The sequence below is a fragment of the Ranitomeya imitator genome, chromosome 5 (assembly GCF_032444005.1).
Source record: "Ranitomeya imitator isolate aRanImi1 chromosome 5, aRanImi1.pri, whole genome shotgun sequence".
NCBI classification, from domain to species: Eukaryota; Metazoa; Chordata; class Amphibia; order Anura; family Dendrobatidae; genus Ranitomeya; species Ranitomeya imitator.
Window position 1 is genome coordinate 212223317 of NC_091286.1, and position 26004 is coordinate 212249320.

The 26004-nt window shown below is 45.1% G+C and overlaps 1 pseudogene; it reads left to right on the plus strand.

Annotated features, from left to right (window-relative positions):
• Positions 1–1322: 1322 nt before the first annotated feature.
• Positions 1323–25028, plus strand: LOC138637712 (piwi-like protein 1 pseudogene; annotated as a pseudogene).
• The last annotated feature ends 976 nt before the right edge of the window (positions 25029–26004 follow it).

Consider the following 26004-nt stretch of genomic DNA (forward strand, 5'->3'; position numbering starts at 1 on the left):
CTTTCCTATCCTCTGTCTATTTAGTAAGTCTGGCCTCCCTTTGCTGAACCTGTCTCATTTCTGAGTTTGTGACTTTCATCTTTACTCACAGTCAATATATGTGGGGGGCTTCCTTTACCTTTGGGGAATTTCTCTGAGGCAAGGTAGGCTTTATTTTCCATCTCTAGGGCTAGATAGTTCTTAGGCTGTGACGAGGCGCCTAGGGTCTGGTCAGGAGTGCTCCACGGCTATTTCTAGTGTGTGTGATAGGATTAGGGCTTGCGGTCAGCAGAGTTCCCACATCCCAGAGCTCGTCCTGTATGAGGTTTAACTATCAGGTCATTCCGGGTGCTCCTAACCACCAGGTCCATAACAGCAGCCCCCCACAAATATTGGCTGTGAGTAGGAGAGGAAAGACAAACACAGGTAGAAAACAGGATTTAGCACAAGAGGCCACTCTAACAAAAATAGGAAAGGATAGGACAGAGTTCTGTGCGGTCAGTATTAAAACGCTTCCAAAAATATCCACAGCAGATTATACAAAAAATTCCTCCATCTAACTAAAGACGTGGAACGTATATCTGCAACTCCAGAGAATCCTACACACAGAGCAGGAATACAATTAAAAAACAAGCACACAGCTTGTGTGCCATAGAAAAAGAAACAGACACTTATCTTTGCTGAATTGGCAGCTAAGCAGGAGAAGCTAGAAAGAGATCCAACACTTCCCAAGAAACATTGACAACTGGCAAGGACTAATGAGTCCTGCAAACCTAAATACCCCAGTCAGAATTGCAATCAGCAGATACACCTGTCCAAGACTGCAGCCCAGGGACAACTGCATTACCACTTACAACCACCGGAGGGAGCCCAAAAGCAGAATTCACAACATGCCTGTGTCATGGCAGTCTTGAACGTAGAGACAACATTATCCTTTCCGCATTCTCTTTTGCTTCCTCCTCTTTTTCTGGGGCCACCATCTCCTCCCGCAGGCTATTCAAAGTCTGCTACAGCATATAGATGACCGGAATAGTGATGCTGATGATGGCATCATCAGTGCTAACCATCTTAGTAGTCATTTTGAAACTGTGCAGAAGGGTGCAGAGGTCCTTAATTTGTGCCCACTCTGTAAACATGATATGCTCCACGTCCGTACTGTGTTGGTCAAGGCTATACAGCCTGACATACTGCATCAGGGCTTATTGCTGCTGCCACAGTTGCTACAACATGTGCAGAGTGGAATTTCACCACGTCGGCACATCACATATCAACCTGCTAACTGGCATGGACAAAGACCTCTGTATTGATGCAAGTCTATGAGCAGAAGGGTGCAGACGTTGGAAATGAGCAGACAGCTTATGTGCTTTCTGAAGCAGGTCACCCAGGCCAGGATAGTGGCTGAGAACATGTTGTACAACCAGGTTGAGGACGTGAGCCATGCAAGGCACGTGTGTGAGCTTGCTTCGCCGTAGGGTCGCCACCAGGTTTGCATTGTTATCGGACACCTCCTTCCCTGGATGCAGGTTTAGTGGAAACAGCCATTGATCAAAATCAGCCTGGAGAGCTGTCCACAACTCTTCAGCTGTATGGCTGCGATCTCCAAGTCATATCAATGTTAATACTGCCTGATTGCAGTGAGCCCTGGCTGCGCACGGAGGTGGTGGGGGTTCGCTCTGCACTGTTGGAATACATGTCTCGTTAAAGCACAGGTTGGAGGCATAGGTGAAGGCCCTGAAGGAGATAGAGGAGACAGAAGCAGTGGAGGAAGTGTTAAATGTAGAAGTTTGTCCTCAAAGCCTTTGGGATTCCAAGACTTGTGGAGCTGCGCCTGTCCCCACAGCCATCAGAATCACCCATTTCCCAGTCAGCAAGATTTAACACCCTTGGCCATGCTTACTCGTCCAAGTGTCAGTGATGAAATGCACCCTGATTGCGCATGTGAAGGTTCATACCTGTAGTAGTCAAATTATTGCACTTTTTACCTCAACTAAGTTTTTTTTTACAAAGTTGGTAGATTACGCTAGTTGGCTCGTCCTTTGCAGTGTCAAAAAAGGCCCAGGCTAGGCAACCCTTGCCACCCCTGCGAGATGAAGACCCATGGATGCTGCTGGTTAGAGGCACAGTTGTGGCTGAGGATGCATCACTCTTTGTGGCTGTCTCCCTACGTGTCTGCGATGGATGGAGCAATGTAACCTCCTTGTCGTCCTCCTCAAATAACCTACTCAGCTGTGTTCCTCTATGTTCACACCAAGTGGGAGCTAACACCTCATCATCATTCCTGGCTATTGGAGTCACTTTCCTTCTCTTCCTGCTCTGGCAGCACAGTACAGTCTGCATGAGCCTCAGATATCTGAGTCTCATTAGGATCACCTGCCCCCAGGGTTTAACATCTGATTATGAGGGTCAGAATGCTCTTGGGACCATACTTCTTCCTGCCCTGGATCCAAGCTAAAAAAAATTTTGAGCATCGGTGCAGATTTCCTCATCTTGACTCTGCAAAGTACACTTCTGATTAACATGGCATAAAATGTGTGAACAGTTCTTCAGAATCACCCATCTGTGGTTCTGTGCAGTCAGTTGAACATTTGGATAGTTGGGACGCAGGGGGAAGCAAAGGGAATTTGGGTGCCACACCTGTGGACTGTACTGGATGTGACGTTGAAGTGGAGGAAGAGGAAGAGAGGCCACTTGAAGCTGCACTTGCCATCAACTCGAGTACATGCTCTTTCTGGGCATCATCGACAAGGCGTACCACTGTGCAACTGCCAAAGAAAGGTAGTGGTGTTACCTGTCTAGTAACATAAGTTGTCAGTTGTCTTTGCATAGGACGTGATGTTGCTTCACTAGTGCTTTCACCAACATTATCACCTACCTCATGTACACCTTGAACACCAAGCCTAATTCCCCTTCCACCACGGCCTCGCTTTTTCCCAGTCATGTTGCTCAGATAGTGTGGTGGGAGCACAGTATTAACAACCAAAAATTAGATTTTAAACTCTGCACCACCACTGCAAACAGCTGAATTTCAAGGACAGTAAATTCAAAGTTGAAATATGGCATGCTGTATCGTGTTAGTCACAGAAAAACAATTTTTTTCTTTGGACCAAGGATCAGGCCTCTATAACACACTAGGTGCTACAAACTAGTTTTCAAGTCAGGTCCCTTACTGTATGATGTTAATAACAGAATTTTTTTGTGGCTTATGTATAAGTCCTCTATAACACACTAGATGCTATAAACTCTTTTTAAACTCTGGTCCCTTACTCTATGATGATAATAACAGAATAATTATTTTTGTGGCCCATGAATGAGGCCTCTATAACACACTAAATGCTTCAAACTCTTTTTAAAGGTAGGTCTCTTACTGTATGACGTTAATAACAGAAGAATTTTTTTGGGGGGGCCTATGCATCAAGCCTCTATAACACACTAGATGCTACAAACTATTTTTCAAGTCAGGTCCCTTGCTGTATAATAACAGAAGAATTTGATTGTGGCCTCTGGATCAGGCCTCTACAGCTTAATTTCAACCCAAACAAATGACAATGTGTGATACAGTGGGTTGGCTAGCTTTTGCAATTGTAAAATGATAATTTTTTTAATGTGCCTTAGGTCTGCAGACTGGTTCATTTCACTGCCACTAAATTAATATGTGGGATACAGCAGGCTGTTTCACATTTAGCAGCCAAAAAAATTACCGTATATACTCGAGTATAAGCTGAGATTTTCAGCCCAAATTTTTGGGCTGAAAGTGCCCCCCTCGGCTTATACTCGAGTCAAGGTGGGTGGCAGGGTCGGCGGGTGAGGGGGAGAGGGCGCTGAGGTATACTTACCTAGTCCCAGCGATCCTCGCGCTGTCCCTGCCCTCCCACGGGCTTCCGCGCTGCAGCTTCTTCCTCTCTTCAGCGGTCATGTGGGACCGCTCATTACAGAAATGAATAAGCGGCTCCACCTCCCATAGGGGCGGAGCCGCCTATTCATTCCTCTAATCAGCGGTGCCGGTGACCGCTGATAGAGAAAGAATCTGCGGCACCGAAGACAGCTGTGACAGGAGGGGACAGCGCGAGGATCGCCAGGACTAGGTGAGTATAGCATATTCACCTGTCCTCGTTCCAGCCGCCGGGCGCCGCTCCATCTTCCCGGCGTCTATCTGCGCTCTGACTGTTCAGGTCAGAGGGCGCGATGACGCATATGGTGTGCGCGGCGCCCTCTGCCTGATCAGTCAGAGCGCAGAGACGCCGGGACCGGACGCTGGGAGCTGCAAGTAGAGAGGTGAGTATGTTTTTTTTTTTTTTATTGCAGCAGCGGCCATCGCACATAATTTACGTATGTGGAGCATCTATGGGCACAGCTATGGGCCAATATGAACAGTGCAGAGCACTGTGTGGGGCACAGCAAGAAGGCAATATGAACAGTGCAGAGCACTGTGGGGCACAGCAAGAAGGCAATATGAACAGTGCAGAGCACTGTGGGGCACAGCAAGAAGGCAATATGAACAGTGGAGAGCACTGTGGGACACAGCAAGAAGGCAATATGAACAGTGCAGAGCACTGTGGGACACAGCAAGAAGGCAATATGAACAGTGCAGAGCACTGTGGGGCACAGCAAGAAGGCAATATGAACAGTGCAGAGCACTGTGGGGCACAGCAAGAAGGCAATATGAACAGTGCAGAGCACTGTGGGACACAGCAAGAAGGCAATATGAACAGTGCAGAGCACTGTATGGGGCACAGCAAGAAGGCAATATGAACAGTGCAGAGCACTGTATGGGGCAATAAATATTCAAAAAAACACTTAACCTACTGATGTCTCAATTAATTTTACTTTTATTGGTATCTATTTTTATTTTTGAAATTCACCGGTAGTTGCTGCATTTCCACCCTAGGCTTATACTCGAGTCAATAAGTTTTCCCAGTTTTTTGTGGCAAAATTAGGGGGGTCGGCTTATACTCAGGTCGGCTTATACTCGAGTATATACGGTATATCTTTTTTTAAATGTGTCTTAGGTCTGCAGACAGTTTTATTTCACCACAACACTAAAATACAACGTGGGATACAGCAGGCTGTTTAATATTTTTTCTCTAGCTACATGTGAATTAGAATGCTATACTCCTGCATCGATCACAATAGAAGCAGTGCACAACACGTGCCCTGCTGGATTTGTTTGTGCACCTCAGTATTGCCAAAAAGAAAATAGAGCTGGAAGGTAAATTTTACTGCCACACTGGACACTATGTAGCTAAACTATCTGACTGATATACAACCACCTAACTAAATAGCTGAAATCTTGATGCAAACAGTGGCAGCGTCAGGAGCAGCCTTTCTGCGCTGTATCAGTGTCAAAATGGCGCTAAAACATGTCCGCTATTTATATGTGGGTGTTTCCTGCACCCTGATGGGGATCCAAGAACGCCGTGCCCCTGAGCTCTGCAAATCCCCTCCCCTCATCAAACACGTGCCAAACGCTCATTATTATTATTATTATTTATTGTTATAGCGCCATTTATTCCATGGCGCTTTATACGTGAGGAGGGGTATACATAGTAAAAACAATTACAACAATCTTAAACAATACAAGTCATAACTGGTACAAGAGGAGTGAGGACCCTGCCCGCGAAGGCTCACAATCTACAAGGGATGGGTGAGAATACAGTAGGTGAGGATAGAGCTGGTCATGCAGCGGTTTGGTCGATCGGTGGTTACTGCAGGTTGTAGGCTTGTCGGAAGAGGTGGGTCTTCAGGTTCTTTTTGAAGGTTTCGATGGTAGGCGAGAGTCTGCTGTGTTGTGGTAGAGGGTTCCAGAGTAGGGGTGATACGCGAGAGAAATCTTGTATACGATTGTGGGAAGAGGAGATAAGAGGGGAGTAGAGAAGGAGATCTTGTGAGGATCGGAGGTTGCGTGTAGGTAAGTACCGGGAGACGAGGTCACAGATGTATGGAGGGGACAGGTTGTGGATGGCTTTGTACATCATGGTTAGGGTTTTGTACTGGAGTCTCTGGGCAATGGGGAGCCAGTGAAGGGATTGACAGAGGGGAGAGGCCGGGGAATAGTGGGGGGACAGGTGGATTAGTCGGGCAGCAGAGTTTAGAATAGATTGGAGGAGTGCGAGAGTGTTAGAGGGGAGGCCACAGAGCAGGAGGTTGCAGTAGTCAAGGCGAGAGATGATGAGGGCATGGACTAAGGTTTTTGCAGATTCTTGGTTGAGGAATGAAAGCATTCGTGATATATTTTTGAGTTGAAGTCGGCAGGAAGTGGAAAGGGCTTGGATATGTGGTTTGAAGGAGAGATCAGCGTCAAGGATTAACCCGAGGCAGCGAGCTTGTGGGACTGGGGAGAGTGGGCAGCCATTTACTGTAATGGATAGGTTCGTTGGGGGGGTCGCGTGAGATGGGGGAAAGATGATGAATTCTGTTTTGGCCATGTTAAGTTTCAGAAATCTAGTGGAGAAGAAGGATGAAATAGTGGACAGACATTGAGGGATTCTGGTTAGTAGGGAGGTGATATCTGGTCCAAAGATGTAGATCTGTGTGTCATCAGCATAGAGGTGATACTGAAAGCCATGAGATTCTATGAGCTGTCCCAGGCCAAAGGTGTAAATGGAGAAGAGCAGGGGCCCAAGGACTGAACCTTGTGGGACTCCGACAGATAGGGGGCGAGGTGAGGAGGTGGTGTGTGAGTGGGAGACGCTGAATGTCTGGTCTGTTAGGTATGATGAGATCCAGGATAGGGCCAAGTCTGTGATGCCAAGGGACGAGAGGGTCTGTATTATTAGGGAATGGTCAACTGTGTCAAAGGCAGCCGACAGGTCGAGGAGGAGGAGGACAGAGTAGTGTCGCTTGCTCTTGGCGGTTAAGAGGTCATTGGTGACCTTAGTTAGGGCAGTTTCAGTGGAATGGTGTGACCGGAAGCCAGATTGTAAGCGGTCAAAGAGGGAGCAAGAAGAGAGATGGGAGGACAGTTCAAGGTAAACGTGTTGTTCCAGTAGTTTGGAGGCATAAGGGAGAAGTGATATAGGGCGATAGCTCGATACAGAGGATGGTTCAAGAGAGGGCTTTTTGAGGATAGGTGTGATGGAGGCATGTTTAAAGCTTGAGGGGAAAACACCAGTTGTTAGTGATAGGTTGAAGAGATGGGTTAGGGTTGAGATGAAGACTGTGGTGAGGTTTGGGATGAGGTGGGATGGGAGCAGGTCAAGTGCACAGGTGGTGAGATGCGATCTTGAGAGTAGAGTGGAGAATTGATCTTCTGTAATGGTGGAGAAGTTGGTTTTGGAGGTGGAGGGCTGGGAAGTTGGGAGGAAGGGCTCTGGGGGTTGTTGAACAAAACTGTCTCTGATGCTATCAATCTTCTGCTTGAAAAATGAGGCAAAGTCTTCAGCTGAGATAAGTGGGGAGGGAGATGGTGCTGGGGGACGGAGGAGAGAATTGAAGGTGTTGAATTATTGTTTAGGGTTGTGAGACAGGGAGGATATGAGAGATGAGAAGTAGGTTTGTTTAGCTGTGGCGATTGTGGTCTTGAAAGTAGTGAGGGACTGTTTGAATGCGATGAAGTGCTCGTTGGAGTGGGATCTTTTCCATCTGCGCTCAGCAGCCCTGGAAGCTCGCCTCAGTTCTTTGGTCAGGCTGCTGTGCCAGGGCTGTCTGTTTATTTTGCGAGCTTCGGTATGTGTAAGTGGGGCAGCAGATTCCAAAGCTACAGCTATTGTTGTGTTATATAGAGCAGCAGCGTCATCCGCATTGTGTATGGAACTTATGTCTGTGAGAGGGAGGAGGGATTCAGAGAATGAGTGTAGGTCAAAATGTTTAAGATTTCTGCGAGGGTGTGAAAGTTTGTGGGGTGGGGATTGTAGACATGGAGTGGAGAGAGATGAGAATGTGAAAAGGTTGTGTTCAGAGAGTGGAAGAGGTGAGTTAGAGAGGTTAGACAGGGAGCAGAGGCGGGTGAAGATGAGGTCCAGTGTGTGACCATCTTTGTGAGTGGCTGCAGAAGACCATTGAGTGAGGCCGAAGGAGGAAGTGAGAGATAGAAGTTTAGTGGCAGCTGAGAGGGAAGTGTCAATGGGGATGTTGAAGTTGCCCATGATGATAGTGGGGATGTCCGCAGAAAGGAAATGAAGTAACCAGGTGGTGAAGTAGCCAAAGAAGGTGGTGGCTGGCCCTGGGGGGCGGTAAATGACAGCCAGTTGGAGGTTGGAGGGGGAGTGGATGCGCACAGAGTGCACCTCAAAGGAAGGGAGGGTAACAGAGGGTGGCAGTGGGATTGGGGTGAAGGAGCAGTTATCTGACAGGAGAAAACCAACTCCTCCACCATGTTTGCTGCTGGGGCGGGGTGTGTGAGAAAGGGGGAAGCCACCGTAAGAGAGTGCAGCAGGGGAGGCTGTGTCAGAAGGGGTGAGCCAGGTTTCGGTGATGGCAAGGAAGGAAAGTTTGATAGATACATGATACACCACCATTACCGTCGCTAAAGTGAGGAAAATATTTTGATGGCAATGCAAATATTTTCCTGCATTTTACCGATTTTCTGAAATTTTGCTCGGATTTACGATCACGAATCCGAATATGCCATATTCATGCTGAATTTATGTTTGGCAATCATTTTCCGAACAAATTCGCTCATCTCTTCTTATGACCTTGTGATATTTCATTTTTTCTTTTTTAATAAATTTGCAAAGATTTCTACATTTCTGCCTCTTTTCTGTCAAGATGGGGTATAGAGTGTACACTAAAACCTTTCTGACATCCGACGTACTATCCCGTCGAGGTGACCTAGGCTTGTATGACCATCGACAGGATAGTACGTCATACGTGATCAGCCGCGCTCACAGGGGTAGCACGGCTGAACACGGCTGGGTGTCAGCTAATTATCACAGCTGACACCTGGCACTTTAACCCCTGGAACACTGGGAACAAACAGGAACACAGCATTCTGGTGGCATAGGGAAGCATTGCACAGGGAAGGGGCTCCTTGCGTGCTTCCCTGAGACACTCACAACAATGCAATGTGATCAAGTTGTTCTGAGGGTCTCCTCCCTGCAGGCCCCCAGATCCAGGATGGCCACGGGGTCCTTCCGGGTCCTGCAGGGAGGTGGCTTGTCAGTGCCTACTGAGAGCATGACCTGAGAAGCCTCCTTCACTGCCTGTCAGATCGTTGATCTGAGGTCAGTCTCACACATCCAGATAATTCCGGTACCGGAGTTATCCATGTCCGTGTGTCCGTGTGCTCATGTAGGCCATCCGTGTGGGATCCGTGTGATGTCTGTGAGTACGTTTTTAAGTTCTGTGTGCTGTCCATGTGCTGTACGTGTGCTGTACGTGTGCTGTACGTGTGTCCGTGTCTTGTAACAATTTTTACAATTTTAACCCTATGACAGGAAAAATGCACACGGACAGCACACGGATGGCACACGGACAGCATCCGTGTGCGGTACGTGTTTACACGGACCCATTGACTTTAATGGGTCCGTGTAATCCGTGCGCTCCCACGAACACTGACATGTCTCCGTGTTTTGCAAACGGACACACGGTCCATGAAAACACGCTGACATCTGCAGAGACACATTTACTTTAATGTGTCTACGTTAGGGTTGAGCGAAACGGGTCGGCCAGATTCAGAAGTCGCCGACTTTTGGCAAAGTCGGGTTTCATGAAACCCGACCCCTGTGTGGGGTCGGCCATGAGGTTGGCAATCTTCTGAACTGGAATCGGAATTCCGGTACCGATTCCTGATATGTTTAAGATATCGGGAATCGGTATCGGAATTCAGATTTAAGTGTAAAATAAAGAATAAAAATAAAAAATATTGCTATACTCACCCTCGGACGCGCCCTGGTTGTAACCGGGAGCCTTCCTTCCTAAGAATGAGCGCCTGAAGGACCTTTCGATGACGTCGCGGCTTGTGATTGGTCGCGTGAGCGGTTACATGGGCGTCACGCGACCAATCACAAGCCGCGACGTCATCGAAAGGTCCTTCAAGCGCTGATTCTTAGGAAGGAAGGCTGCGGGTTAGAACCAGGGCGCGTCTGAGGGTGAGTATATACCTATTAGGAATATACTCTCCCTCGGACGCGCCCTGGTTCTAACCCGCAGCCTTCCTTCCTAAGAATCAGCGCTTGAAGGACCTTTCGATGACGTTGTGGCTTGTGATTGGTCGCGTGACGCCCATGTGACCGCTCACGCGACCAATCACAAGCCGCGACGTCATCGAAAGGTCCTTCAGGCGCTCATTCTTAGGAAGGAAGGCTCCCGGTTACAACCAGGGCGCGTCCGAGGGTGAGTATAGCAATATTTTTTATTCTTTATTTTACACATTAATATGGATCGCAGGGCCTGAAGGAGAGTTTCCTCTCCTTCAGACCCTGGGAACCATTAGAAACCCAATGCACTGCATTGGGTTTCATGTTTCGGCCGACCCCGACCCCGACTTTTCTATAGGATCGGCTGATTTCACTCGACCCGACTTTTGAAAAAGTCGGGTTTCGTGAAACCCGACCTGATCCTATAAAAACAAAAGTTGCTCAACCCTAGTCTACGTGAGTCAGTGTCTCCGATACGTGAGGAAACTGTCACCACACGTACCGGAGCTACTGACGTGTAAAACAGGCCTGACACAGTGCTGTGCAAAGTATCAGATCAGCGATCTGACACAATGTAGTAATGTCCCACACTGGGACAAAGTGAAAAAGTAAAAATAAAAAAAAATAACATGTGTAAAAATATATTTTTTTATTAAATTCCTAAATAAAGAAAAAAAATTATATATTTTTCCAAAAAATACATTTCTTTATGTAAATTAAAAAAACAATAAAAGTACACATATTTAGTATCAACGTGTCCGTAACGACCCGACCTATAAAACTGTTCCACTAGTTATCTTTACCCTTTAGTGAACCCCTTAAAAAAAAAGGCAAAAAAACAATTCTTTATCATCATACCGCAGAACAAAAAGTGGAATAACGCGCGATCAAAAAGACATACATAAACATGGTACTACTGAAATCGTCATCTTGTCCCGCAAAAAACGAGCTGTCATACAGCGTCATCAGTGAAAAAATAAAAAAAAAGTTATAGCTTGCAGAATAAAGCAATGCAAAAATAATTATTTTTTATATGAAATTGTTTTCATTGTATAAAAGTGCCATAACATAAAAAAATATAAATGAGGTATCGTTGTAATCATACTAATCCGAAGAATAAAACTGCTTTATCAATTTTACCAAATGCTGAATGGTATAAACATCCCCCCAAAAGAAATTCATGAAATGTTGCTTTTGTTCATTCTGCCTCCCGAACACGGTACAGATAAAAATGTAAACTCGTCCTGCAGAAAATAAGACCTCACATCACTGTGGGCCAAAATATGGAAAAATTATAGCTCTCAAAATGTGGTGATGTAAAAACTGTTTTTTGCAATAAAAAGCGTCTTTTAGCTTGTGACAGCTGCCAAACATAAAAATTCCCTATAAATAGTAAATCACCCCCCCCTTTATCACCCCCATAGTTCGGGAAAAATAATAAAATAAAAAAGTATTTATTTCCATTTTCATATTAGGGGTAGAGTTAAGGCAAAAGTTAGGGTCAGGGTTGGGGCTAAAGTTAGGGTTAGGGTTGGAGCTAAAGTTAGGGTTAGGTTTGGGTCTAAAGTTAGGGTTGGGGCTAAAGTTAGGGTTAAGGTTAGGGCTAAAATTAAGATTAGGGTTAGGTTTGGGATTAGGGTTAGGGGTGTGTTAGGGTTAGATTTGTGGTTTGGGTTGTGGTTATGGTTGAGATTAGGGTTAGGGATGTGTTGGGGTTAGGGTTGGAATTAGAATTGGGGAGTTTCCACTGTTTAGGCTCATTAGGGGCTCCCCAAATGTTACATGGCATCTGATCCCAATTCCAGCCAATTCTGCATTGAAAAAGTCAAACAGTGCTCCTGCCATGCGCTCCAACAGTGGTTTACCCCCACATATGAGGTATCAGCATTCTCAGGACAAATTGCTCAATAACTCTTTTGGTCCAATCTCTTCTGTTACCCTTGGGAAAATAAAAAATTGGGGGCAAAAATATCATTTTTGTGGAAAAAAATCAGATTTTTATTTTTTTGGCTCTATGTTATGAACTTCTGTGAAGTACTTGGGGTTCAAAGTTCTCAACACACATCTAGATAAGTTACTTGGGGGTCTAGCTTCCAAAATGGGGTCACTTGTGGGGGTTTCCACTGTTTAGGCACATCAGGGGCTCTCCAAACGTGACTTGACGCCCGTAGACCATTCCATCAAAGTCTGTAATCCAAAACATCACTTCTTCCCTTCCGAGCTCTGACTTGTGCCCATACAGTAGTTTTCTCCCACATATAGGGTATCAGCATACTCAGGATAAATTGAACAACAACTTTTGGGGCCCACTTTCTCCTGTTACCCTTGCCATCCAAAACATTGCTACTTCCCATTCTGAGCCCCGACGTGTGCCCATACAGTAGTTTTTTTTCCCACATATGGGGTATCAGCGTACTCAGGACAAATTGGACCACAACTTTTGGAGTCAAATGTCTCCTGTTACCCTTTCAAAAATATAAAATTTTGGGCTGAAAGATCATTTTTGTGGAAAAAATATGATTTTTTTTATTTTCATGCTCAGGCGTTACAAACTTTAGTGAAACACCTGGGGGCTCAAAGTTCTCACCACAAATCTAGACAAGTTCCTTGGGGGGTCTAGTTTACAAAATGGGGTCACTTGTGGGGGGTTTCCACTGATCAGGCACATCAGGGGCTCTCCAAACGCGACTTGGCATCTGATCTCAATTCCATCCAATTTTGTGTTGAAAAAGTCAAACGGTCCTCCTTCCCTTCCAAGCTCAGCCATGCGCCCAAACAGTGGTTCACCTCCACATATGGGGTATCAGCATACTCAGAACAAATTGCACAATAACATTTGGAGTCTTGTTACCGTTAGGAAAATAAACATGGACACGGTGTTCGATCTCAATTCCAGCCAATTTTGCATTGAAAAAGTCAAACGGAGCTCCTTCCCTTCCGTGCTCTGCCATGTTCCGAAACAGTGGTCCCCCCCCCCACATATGAGATATCAGCGTACTCAGGACAAATTGGACAATACATTTTCTGGTCCAATTTCTCCTTTTACCCTTGGTAAAATAAAAAAAATTGGACCTGAAGTAATATTTTTGTGAAAAAAGTTAAATGTTCGCTGTTTTAAAACATTCAAAAAATTCCTGTGAAGCACCAGAAGGGTTAATAAACTTCTTTAATGTGGTTTTGCGCCCCTTGAGGGGTGTAGTTTTTAGAATAGTGTCACTTTTGGGTATTTTCTATTATATAGACCCCTCAAAGTGATATAACTCTCTTACCAATTTTTTTTTTCTCATTCTGATGTAATTTTTGTGCTGATGTAAAGTAGACATGTAGGAAATTTTACTTATTAAGTATTTTGTGTGACATATCTGTGTGATATAGGGTGGTTTCACACTTGCGTTTTTGTCTGCAGCGTTTTTTGCACAAAAAAACGCATGCGTTTTTTTCCCTATATTTAACATTGAAAACGCATGCTTTTTTTGTGCATGCGTTTTTTTACTGCATGCGTTCATTTTCAAAAATGCAACTTGTAGTATTTTTGAGGGGCGTTTTTTGGACACATAAAAACGCATGCGTTTTCATGCGTTTTTTTGGGGCCAAAAAATACACTGGAGTCAATGGAAACGCATGCTTTTTTGTGCATGCGTTTGTTTGCATTAAAAACGCATGCGTTTTTATATTAAAAAAACAGAAAACACACTGATATGCCACCCTCCACCATAAAGGTGATAAAGGGGATCCTAACCCTAACCCTAACCCTAACCCTAAAGGGATCCTAACCCTAACCCTACAGAGATCCTAACCCTACCCCTAACCCTAACCCTAAAGGGATCCTAACCCTAACCCTAACCCTTAAAGGGATCCTAACCCTAACCCTAAAGGGATCCTAACCCTAACCCTAACCCTAAAGGGATCCTAACCCTAACCCTAACCCTAAAGGGATCCTAACCCTAACCCTAAAGGGATCCTAACCCTAACCCTACCCCTAACCCTAACCATAAAGGGATTAGGGTTAGGGGTAGGGTTAGGGTTAGGGTTAGGATCCCTTTAAGGTTAGGGTTAGGATCCCTTTAGGGTTAGGGTTAGTGTTGTGAATTCTGTGGCAGAGTTCACTCCTGTGGTCACAAGTGGTACTTCGGCTGATTCTCTCTGGGATCTTCCGTTTGTGGAGGAAAGTGGTACTGCAGCTTCTGAGTTTCCTCCCTCAGGTGATCTGGTGAGCTCGTTAGCTTCTTCTCTACTTAACTCCACCTGATGCTTTGATCTATGCTTCCTGTCAATGTTTCAGTGTGGGACTTGTTTTTTTCCCTGGATCATTCCTGTGGCCTGCTGCTCTGCAAAGCTAAGTTTTGCTTATGTTATTTTGTTGCTATTTTTCTGTCCAGCTTGCTTTATTGGTTTTTCTCACCTGCTGGAAGCTCTGAGACGCAGAGGGACCACCTCCGTACCGTTAGTCGGTGCGGAGGGTCTTTTTGTCCCCTCTGCGTGGTTTTTTTTATAGGTTTTTGTGCTGACCGCAAAGTTGGGGAATTTCTCTGAGGCAAGGTAGGCTTATTTTTCTATCTTCAGGATTAGCTAGTTTCTCAGGCTGTGACGAGGCGCCTAGGTTCTGGTCAGGAGCGCTCCACGGCTACCTTTAGTGTGGTTTGATAGGCTTAGGGATTGCGGTCTGCAGAGTTCCCACGTCTCAGAGCTCGTTCTATTATTTTGGGTTGTTGTCAGTTCACTGTATGTGCTCTGACCTCCATGTCCATTGTGATTCTGAATTGCCTTTCATAACAGGTTAGGGTTAAGATCCCTTTAGGGTTAGGGTTAGGATCCCTTTAGGGTTAGGGTTAGGGTTAGGATCCCTTTAGGGTTAGGATTAGGGTTAGGATCCCCTTTATCACCTTTATGGTGGAGGGTGGCATATCAGTGTGTTTTCTGGTTTTTTAATATAAAAACGCATGCGTTTTTTTGTGCATGCGTTTACATGCGTTTTTTCACCATGCATTTTTTTTTTCAAACGCATGCGTTTAAAAACGCAAGTGTGAAACCAGCCTTAAGGGCATGAAAATGTCAGAATCACAGGATCCATGGAAGCGTTCCAGAATTATTACCTCAAAAAGGAACAGTAGTCACTATTGTAAAAATTTGCCCCTTCACTAACGTGCAAACCACCCTTGGGGGTAAAGGGGTTAATGAGAAAAAAATTAACTTTTTTGAATATACCAAGTGGCTGCAATGAAACATAAAGTGAAAAACTTAAAGGGGTCTGAATACTTTCCATACCTACTGTATAGACAAAAACATAATCTCTTCAATGTGGAAAAATCAACTAAGTTTTTTCAAACAATCCAATGAGAGCTTTCTGAGAGCATTAGGAGAATGCTCCCCATGAGCCCTCACATAGCCCCTTATTTATGCTATGTGTCTCACATAGCCTTCTTTATGTAGTATGAGCCCACACATAGCCCCTCATATACAGTATGAACTCCCACATAACCTCCTACATAGAGTATGAGCCCCACATAGCCCTTTATATACAGCATGAGCCCTACATAGCCTCTTATATACATTATGGGCGGCACGGTGGCACAGTGGTTAGCACAGCAGCTTTGCAGCGCTGGAGTCCTGGGTTCAAACCCCACCAAGAACAACATCTGCAAAGAGTTTGTATGTTCTCTCTGTGTTTGCGTGGGTTTCCTCCGAGCACTCCGGTTTCCTTCCACATTCCAAAGACATACTGATAGGGAATTTAGATTGTGAGCCCCATCAGGGACAGTGATGATAATGTGTGCAAAATGTAAAGCGCTGCGGAATATGTTAGCGCTATATAAAAAATAAAGATTATTATGTGCCCCCCACATACCCTCCTATATACAGTATGAGCCCCCACACACCCTCTATATATACATCATGAGCCACCACATAGCACCCCATATACAGGATGAGCCCCCACATATCCTCCTAAATATAGTTTGATCCCCTCACATCCACCTATATTAAGTATGAGACCCACATAGTCTCCTTTAAACTGTATGACCCCCCACATTGCCTCCTATATACAGTATGAGGTCCCACATAGCCTCCTATATACAGTATGTGCACCCACATAGTTTCCTATATACAATGTGAGCCCCCCACGTAGCCCCTTATATATTACATGAACCATCACATAGCATCATCTATATAGTATGAGCCCCCCACAAAACCACCTACATATAGCATGAGCCCCACATAGTCTGCTATATACAGTATAAGCCACCACTTAGCCTTGTATATACAGCATGAGTCCCCACATAGCCCCTTATATGTAGTAGTAACCCCCACATTACCTCATATATACAGTATGAGCCCCCATGTTACGGAATGAGCGGAGGAACCTCTGTGCCATGATTTGAGGAGAGCCTGGAGGAGTGTGACTAGGTATGTCACCAAGTCCCAACTCGGATGCACTGCGGCTGACAATATCGTGATCCAAGGTGGGACGAGGGAGGCTGGACCAGGTGCTATACCAAGACATACCTTATGTGGATGGAAGCTGACCCACAAGGGACAGGTGGCAGGACATGAAGAAAAATGAAACATGAAGAAAGGACATACAGAAAAATGTGCACACCTAGAAGTACCAATAAGAGAAAATTACATATCCATATAACAACTTTATTACACCAACCAAAAAAGCATATTATAAATGTATATAGATGTACATAAATCAAATGTAACAAACATCAGAGTCATGTAAATATGCTCATATGTGAATGTGGGTCCCCACAAACAGAAAATCACAAATAAAACCCCTGATAACAGCATGAAAGATAGAAATAACAATAACCCGGGGTTAATATAAGACCTGAAACCTAGTATGCAAAAAAACTGTGATGGTCTATCATGCGCAGCATGAAAAAAGTAAATAAGCATCAATACAACTTGCCGTGATCCTATCAACACTAATAAAAGCACGTGGTCAAAATTGTTGGTACCCCTCGCTTAATGACAGAAAAACCCACAATGTTTTTTTGGGATAATGACTAGTGATGAGCAAGCACTAGAATGCTCGGGTCGAGCAAATTGGAATACTCAGGTACTCGACCTGAGCAACGAGCCCAATGTAATGGGTTTGGGGAAACCCAAGTATTTTTACCGCGATCCCCCCGGGGGTCCTTTTAGGCTCTAAAAACATCTGAAATGATGGAAACACTGCTTAAATGACACAGGAACATCATGGGGATCACCCTTGGAAGCCTTTCTGACTCCTAGGTCACAGCTGTAAGCAATGTTGTCAGAGTTTCATGCAATTTTTACAGGTGCACCAAAAAACATACAAAAATAAAACCAAAATTGATTTTGCTGGTAAACATGTTAAGGTATATCCTTTCCAAGCTAATGACTTGTATATAAGGTAAAATAATTTACCCCAGCCCAAAATGTTCCTCCCCCACTTAGGTTATGTTCACATGCAGCGTTTGTGATACGTTTTTCAACTTTAACATTGCTTTCAACCAATACAAATACATTCACTGGGAAATGTCATTGCAACATTTAACAACCCTAGCTCGGCATGTGGTCTGTGACACATAAGGAGATACATCTTGTTTCATTTATGAAGGAGGGACTCTTAAAGTCACAAATGCATGAAAAAAACTATTTGTAGACCACACATAAAATGGCCATCAGACGGAGATAACAGACTGTTTCAATATGTGGGATGTAATTTTTAAAATTCTCTAACCACAAAATACTGTATACACCATGGGTATCAGATCAAAAAATGGAATGTATGTCTGAAAAAACAAGATTTGAAGACCACTGATAGACCAAACGTGTGACTGAGATAACAGAATGTTTCAATATGTGGGATGTACCGTATATACTCGAGTATAAGCCGACCCGAGTATAAGCCGACCCCCCTAATTTTGCCACAAAAAACTGGGAAAACTTATTGACTCGAGTATAAGCCTAGGGTGGAAAATGCAGCAGCTACCGGTGAATTTCAAAAATAAAAATAGATGCTCCATACCGTTCATTATTGCCCCATAAGATGCTCCATATAAAGCTGTGCCACATATAATGCTGCATACCGTTCATTTTTGCCCCATAGATGCTCTGTATAAAGCTGTGCCACATATAATGCTCCATATTGTTCATTATTGCCCCATAGATGTGCCATATAAAACTGTGCCATATAGTGCTCTGCACCATTCATTATTGCCCCATAGCTGCCATATAGTGCTCTGCACCGTTCATTATTGCCCCATAGCTGCCATATAGTGCTCTGCACCGTTCAATCCTGCCCCATAGCTGCCATATAGTGCTCTGCGCCGTTCATTATTGCCTCATAGCTGCCATATAGTGCTCTGCACCGTTCATTCCTGCCCCATAGCTGCCATATAGTGCTCTGTGCCGTTCATTCCTGGCCCATAGCTGCCATATAGTGCTCTGCGCCGTTCATTATTGCCTCATAGCTGCCATATAGTGCTCTGCGCCGTTCATTCCTGCCCCATAGCTGCCATATAGTGCTCTGCGCCGTTCATTCCTGTCCCATAGCTGTGCCATATAGTGCTCTGCACCGTTCATTATTGCCTCATAGCTGCCATACAGTGCTCTGCACCGTTCATTATTGCCCCATAGCTGCCATATAGTGCTCTGCACCGTTCATTCCTGCCCCATAGCTGCCATATAGCGCTCTGCGCCATTCATTCCTGCCCCATAGCTGTGCCATATAGTGCTCTGCACCATTCATTCCTGCCCCGTAGCTGTGCCATATAGTGCTCTGCACCGTTCATTATTGCCCCATAGCTGCCATATAGTGCTCTGCACCGCTCATTATTGCCCCATAGCTGCCATATAGTGCTCTGCGCCGTTCATTCCTGCCCCATAGCTGTGCCATATAGTGCTCTGCACCGTTCATTATTGCCCCATAGCTGTGCCATATAGTGCTCTGCACCATTCATTATTGCCCCATAGCTGCCATATAGTGCTCTACACCGTTCATTATTGCCCCATAGCTGCCATATAGTGCTCTGCACCATTCATTATTGCCCCATAGCTGCCATGTAGTGCTCTGCGCCGTTCATTCCTGCCCCATAGCTGCCATATAGTGCTTTGCGCTGTTCATTCCTGCCCCATAGCTGTGCCCTAGAACGCTCTGCCATTGCTGCTGCTGCTGCAATAAAAATAAAAAAATGCCATACTCACCTCGCTGCTTGCAGCTCCTCAGCGTCCCGTCCCGGCGTCTCTATGCACTGACTGATCAGGCAGAGGGCACCGCGCACACTATATGCGTCATCGCGCCCTCTGACCTGCACAGTCAGTGCAAGAGGACGTGAAGACAGAGCGGCGCCCGGCGTGTGGAACGCGGACAGGTGAATATTACATACTTACCTGCTCCCGGCGTCCCGCTCCCTCTGCCTGACACACGGTCTTCGGTGTCGCAGCCTCTTCCTCTATCAGCGGTCACCGGCACCGCTGATTAGAGAAATGAATATGCGGCTCCACCCCTATGGGAGGTGAAGCCGCATATTCATTTCTCTAATGAGCGGTCCCACGTGACCGCTGAACAGGGGAAGAGCTGCAGCACTGAAGACCGTGTGACAGGCAGGGGGAGCGTCAGGACCACCGGGACTAGGTAAGTATGCCTCAGCGCCCTCTCCCCCTCACCCGCCGACCCTGCCGCCCACTTGACTCAAGTATAAGCCGAGAGGGGCACTTTCAGCCCAAAAATTTGGGCTGAAAATCTCGGCTTATACTCGAGTATATACGGTATTTTTTAAAATTTAAAAAAAAAAAAATACTGTCTATAGCAAGGGTATCAGACCAAAAACTGGAATGTATGGCTAAAAAGCCAAGATTTGAAGACCACACATGGACTAGACGTGTGACTGAGATAACAGACTGTTTAAATATGTGGGATGTATTTTTTAAAATTTTAAACAACCCAAAATACTGTCTACAGCAAGGGTATCAGACCAAAAACTGGAATGTATGGCTGAAAAGCCAAGATTTGAAGACTACACATAAACCAAACGTGTGACTGAGAAAACACACTGTTTCAATATGTGGGATGTATTTTTTAAAATTTAAAAAACACAAAATACTGTATACACTAAGAGTATCAGAGCAAAAAATGGAATGTATGTCTGAAAAGACAAGATTTGAAGACCACTGATAGACCAGACGTGTGACTGAGATAACAGACTGTTTCAATAAGTGGGATGTGTTTTTTAAAATTGTAAAAAACACAAAATACTGTATACACCAAGGGTAGCATTCTAACAGACCAAAAAATGAAATGTATGCCTGCAAAGGAAGGATTTGGACACCACAGACACACCGTGCATCTGGCGGTGGTAACAGAGTGATCAAAACGTGTTCTTGTTTTTTTTGGCCCACCAAAAATGTGTCCATAAGTATGTTATGACACTAAAAAAAACATTTGGAGTACTAAAATTGTCCAAAAATTTCTCCATTGGGGGTACATTTAAAAAAAATCTTTTATGGGCATCATAGACATCCTTTCCAAAAATTGGACTGGCTGTAGCAGCACAAAAACTGTTAACCATGGTGATCTAGTGGCGGCGAATGATGATATCTTGAGGAAGGCATTCTTAAAAACTAGGCCCAATTTTAAGGAGCGGGTCTCCTAGATTTGCAATGCCAATACAGTAAGTGCATGGGCTGACAAACATTTCCCCATGGGGGTTAACTTTTTAAAAAATCTTTTATGGCCATCATAGACACCCTTGGCAAAAATTGGACTGGCTGTAGCAGCACAAAACCAGTTAACCCTGGTGATCTAGTGTTGGAGAATGGGGAGACATAAGATAAATCATACTGAAATAAAAGAAATAAATAAAAAATGTGACTCCATTTTTGAAAGAAAATAACAAAAAGGAGGGGCGAACACAGGTTCATAAATTTGAACCCAAAATGTGTCCAACGAGATATGTTTGTCCCTAGCAACAGCTTAGAGACAGGGCTATAAATAAAAATATAATGTAAAAGTCTTTTAATAATTTTCTATTGTAGAGGTATACACTACCTCATTTGAGGACTATCCAGAGCTATGAAAAATGGAAAATATAATAATAAATGGGAAGAAGATACGTACATCTCCTTTTTACGAAATTTGCCCCTGGGGGAGTAACATTTCTTTTGGTTTCAAATTGGTAACGGCCATCATATAGACAGTTTTGCCAAAAATTGCACTAGTGTATCAGCATAGAACACAGAACACATTAAACCTGGTGGTCTAGTGGTGGAGAATGAGAAAACATTGATGAAGGCCGTATTGAAAACTAGGCCCAAAGTAAAGGAGTGTGTCTCCTAGACTTGTAATGCCCATACATGAAGGTCATGGGCTGACAAACATTTCCCCATGTGGGTTACAGTTTTAAAACATTATTTATGGGTATCATAGACACCCTTGCCCAACAATTGAATAGCTGTAGCAACAGACAACATGTTCACCATGGTTATCTAGTGGTGGAGAATGAGGGAACATTGATGAAGGCCTCATTAAAAACTATGCTCAATACACACTAGTGCGTGGTTTGTGGACGAAATAACAGATGAGCGGATAAGGCTACGTTCAGACTAGCGTTGCGCGCCGCTGCGTCGGCGACGCAACGCACGACGCACACAAAAACGCGGCAAAACGCACGCAAAAACGCTGCGTTTTGCGACGCGTGCGTCGTTTTTTGCCGAAAATCGAACGCAAGAAAAATGCAACTTGTTGCGTTTTCTTGGTCCGACGCTAGCGGCAAAAAAGATGCAAGTGTTGCAAAACGCAACACACAAAAACGCATGCGTCCCCCATGTTAAACATAGGGGCGCATGACACGTGCGTCGCCGCTGCGTCGCCCGACGCTAAGGCGACGCACACTAGCAGAACGCTAGTGTGAACGTAGCCTTAGCAAGATCCTTGGCCCGCAGCCAAGCTTGTGTGCAGGAGTAGGCCCCACAAAGATCACCTAGACAGGTACAGCAGCGCCAAGGACCCCGGCCAGCAGTCAGATCTCAGCAGCCATATAATATACAAAGAAGGGTGCACTCTAGCTGTAGAGAAAGTCCGAGGTGTGCAGAGCCAAGTCCAATGTACAGGTCCTTCTCAAAAAATTAGCATATAGTGTTAAATTTCATTATTTACCATAATGTAATGATTACAATTAAACTTTCATATATTATAGATTCATTATCCACCAACTGAAATTTGTCACGTCTTTTATTGTTTTAATACTGATGATTTTGGCATACAACTCCTGATAACCCAAAAAACCTGTCTCAATAAATTAGCATATCAAGAAAAGGTTCTCTAAACGACCTATTACCCTAATCTTCTGAATCAACTAATTAACTCTAAACACATGCAAAAGATACCTGAGGCTTTTATAAACTCCCTGCCTGGTTCATTACTCAAAACCCCCATCATGGGTAAGACTAGCGACCTGACAGATGTCAAGAAGGCCATCATTGACACCCTCAAGCAAGAGGGTAAGACCCAGAAAGAAATTTCTCAACAAATAGGCTGTTCCCAGAGTGCTGTATCAAGGCACCTCAATGGTAAGTCTGTTGGAAGGAAACAATGTGGCAGAAAACGCTGTACAACGAGAAGAGGAGACTGGACCCTGAGGAAGATTGTGGAGAAGGACCGATTCCAGACCTTGGGGAACCTGAGGAAGCAGTGGACTGAGTCTGGTGTGGAAACATCCAGAGCCACCGTGCACAGGCGTGTGCAGGAAATGGGCTACAGGTGCCGAAATGGGCTACAGAGAAGCAGCACTGGACTGTTGCTAAGTGGTCCCAAGTACTTTTTTCTGATGAAAGCAAATTTTGCATGTCATTCGGAAATCAAGGTGCCAGAGTCTGGAGGAAGACTGGGGAGAAGGAAATGCCAAAATGCCTGAAGTCCAGTGTCAAGTACCCACAGTTAGTGATGGTGTGGGGTGCCATGTCAGCTGCTGGTGTTGGTCCACTGTGTTTCATCAAGGGCAGGGTCAATGCAGCTAGCTATCAGGAGATTTTGGAGCACTTCATGCTTCCATCGGCTGAAATGCTTTATGGAGATGAAGATTTCATTTTTCAGCACGACCTGGCACCTGCTCACAGTGCCAAAACCACTGGTAAATGGTTTACTGACCATGGTATTACTGTGCTCAATTGGCCTGCCAACTCTCCTGACCTGAACCCCATAGAGAATCTGTGGGATATTGTGAAGAGAAAGTTGAGAGACGCAAGACCCAACACTCTGGATGAGCTTAAGGCCGCTATTGAAGCATCCTGGGCCTCCATAACATCTCAGCAGTGTCACAGGCTGATTGCCTCCATGCCACGCCGCATTGAAGCAGTCATTTCTGCCAAAGGATTCCCGACCAAGTATTGAGTGCATAACTGAACATTATTATTTGATGTTTTTTTTGTTTGTTATTAAAAAACACTTTTATTTGATTGGATGGGTGAAATATGCTAATTTATTGAGACAGGTTTTTTGGGTTATCAGGAGTTGTATGCCAAAATCATCAGTATTAAAACAATAAAAGATGTGACAAATTTCAGTTGGTGGATAATGAATCTATAATATCTGAAAGTTTAATTGTAATCATTACATTATGGTAAATAATGAAATTTAACACTATATGCTAATTTTTTGAGAAGGACCTGTATAAGAACCAATACAATGAACAAGTGAAAGACATGATCCAGCCGCTAATCGTGAACATCCCGCAGAGGCCCAAGCCAGGAGCCACAGACGGAGCTATTGTACTGGTGCCAGAGTTCTGTAACCTAACAGGTCTGACCAACAGAATGAGAAACGACTTCAACATCATAAAAGACCTAGCCTTTCACACCCGCTTACCACCAGAACAGAGTGAGCGGCAAGTTGGGACGTTCATGAGCTACATACACAAGGATAAGAGCATTCAGAAAGAGCTATGTGACTGGGGGCTAAATTTTGATACCGAACTCCTACAGTTCAACAAAGGAAGAATCTCACCTATGGAAAAAAAAATTCTGCAAAAAGACAAATCTGCTAAATATAATTCACAGTTTGCTGATTGGTTGTGAGAGCTCAGGCGTCCCGTCCTGATCAGCCCCCGATATATGAATAATTGGCTGCTCTTTTACACACAGAGAAATTAGGATGCAGCGAATGCTCTTCTGCAAAACATGTTCAAGATCACACAGCAAATGCGCATCAAGATGTTGGTTAAAGTCTAGGACATGGTGGGAGGATATTTACAGGCCTTCCAGCAGAACATTACGGACCACACCGAGATGGTCATATGTATTCTGTCCAGCATTAATTCTATGAAGGACGATGCCATCAAGAAACACCTGTGCGTAGACTTTCCCATCCCAAGTCATTTGGCCTTTTTGCAAACCCCAGACTGTACTCTCTGTCTGCACCAAAATCGCCTTACAGATGAACTACAAGTTAGGAGGAGAGCTGTGGACCGGTGAGATGCCACTGAAAAAAATTATAATCATTGGGATTGATTGCTACCACGACACCCTGCAGAGGAGGAGATCTGTTGCTGGCTTTGTCGCGAGCACGAATAAGCAAATGACTTGCTGGTTTTCCCAATGCGTCATCCAGGATCAGAGACAAGAGACTGTCGATGGCCTGAAAAATTGTACAGTTTGCAAGCGGCGCTGCACGCGTGGAGCACGACTAACGTAGGCCTGCCACACTGCATCATCATCTACAGAGACGTAGTAGGGGATGGACAGCTCAAAACCTTAGTGAACTATGAGATCCCACAGTTTATAGACTGCATCAAGTCTGCTAAACAGGATTACAGCCCAAGACTAACCGGGGTGGTGGTGAAGAAAAGAATAAATGCCAGATTCTTTGCCAATAAGTTTGGCTGGCTCCAGAATCCACCACTGGGAACAATAGTTGATAGTGAAGTCACCAGACCTGAATAGTATGACTACTTCATCATCAGCCAGTCTGTTGCCGCTTGGCTGAGGCAGTGCTGCAGTGCTTCCACCTCCTGACTGATTTGTTCATTTCACAGAGGGAGGCAGAAGAGGAGGAGGAGGTGCAAGAGCTGTAGACTGTGGGGGCAAAGCTGATTTACATAGGGCCCGCAATCATTGGCGTGGGGAGGATGTGGTCTATCCCAAGGTCCAACTGGGTCCCAGTGAGATGTACCGTCCCTGCCCACAAACAATTGTCCATGTGTCTGTAGTTAGGTGGACTTTCCCAGTAACAGCATTGTTGAGGGCACGGGTAATGTTGTGGGACACATGCTGGTGTAATGCCGTTATGGCACACCGGGAGAAAAACTGGTGACTGGGGAATGAGTACCTTGGGATGGCCGCCGCCATCAGGCTGCAGAAAGCTTCCGTCTCTACAAGCCTAAAAGACAACATTTCGAGTGCAAGCAGACAAGAAATGCTCAAATTAAGTACAGTGGACTGTGGGGTATCGGCTGGGTATTTCCGCTTGCGTTCCAATGCCTGGGGTATAGACAACTGAAGGTTGGGCTGGGACAAGGACGTGGATGAGCTTGGAGAAGGTGCTGCTTGACTATGGGCAACAGCAGGTGCAGGGCTAGCGGCATCTTCATATGCATGGTGGACTGGGGATTGGCTTCTACATAAAACAGTGGAAGAAGCAGTGGTGTCACCTGCAGAAAGTGTTCCTGGAGCCTGGGGTTCTGCCCACAAAGTCGGGTGCTTTGCGGCCATATGCCTGATCATGGTGGTGGTTGTCAGGCTGGTAGTTGTGCTACCCCTGCTAATGTGGGCATGTCAGGTGCTGCAAATAGCCTGTTTGGGGTTATCGGCAGAGTCTTTAAAAAATAACCAGACTCGGGAAGATCTAACTGTTGGAATGGCAACTTCCCTCATGTTAGTGTTATGGGGAACAGATGCACAGCTTCTGACTGTGGCCCCCACACTGCTTCTTCCTGCCTGTTGGGGTGATATGCCTTGTTCCCCGTGTGTGATGCTGTTCTCGCTCTACATG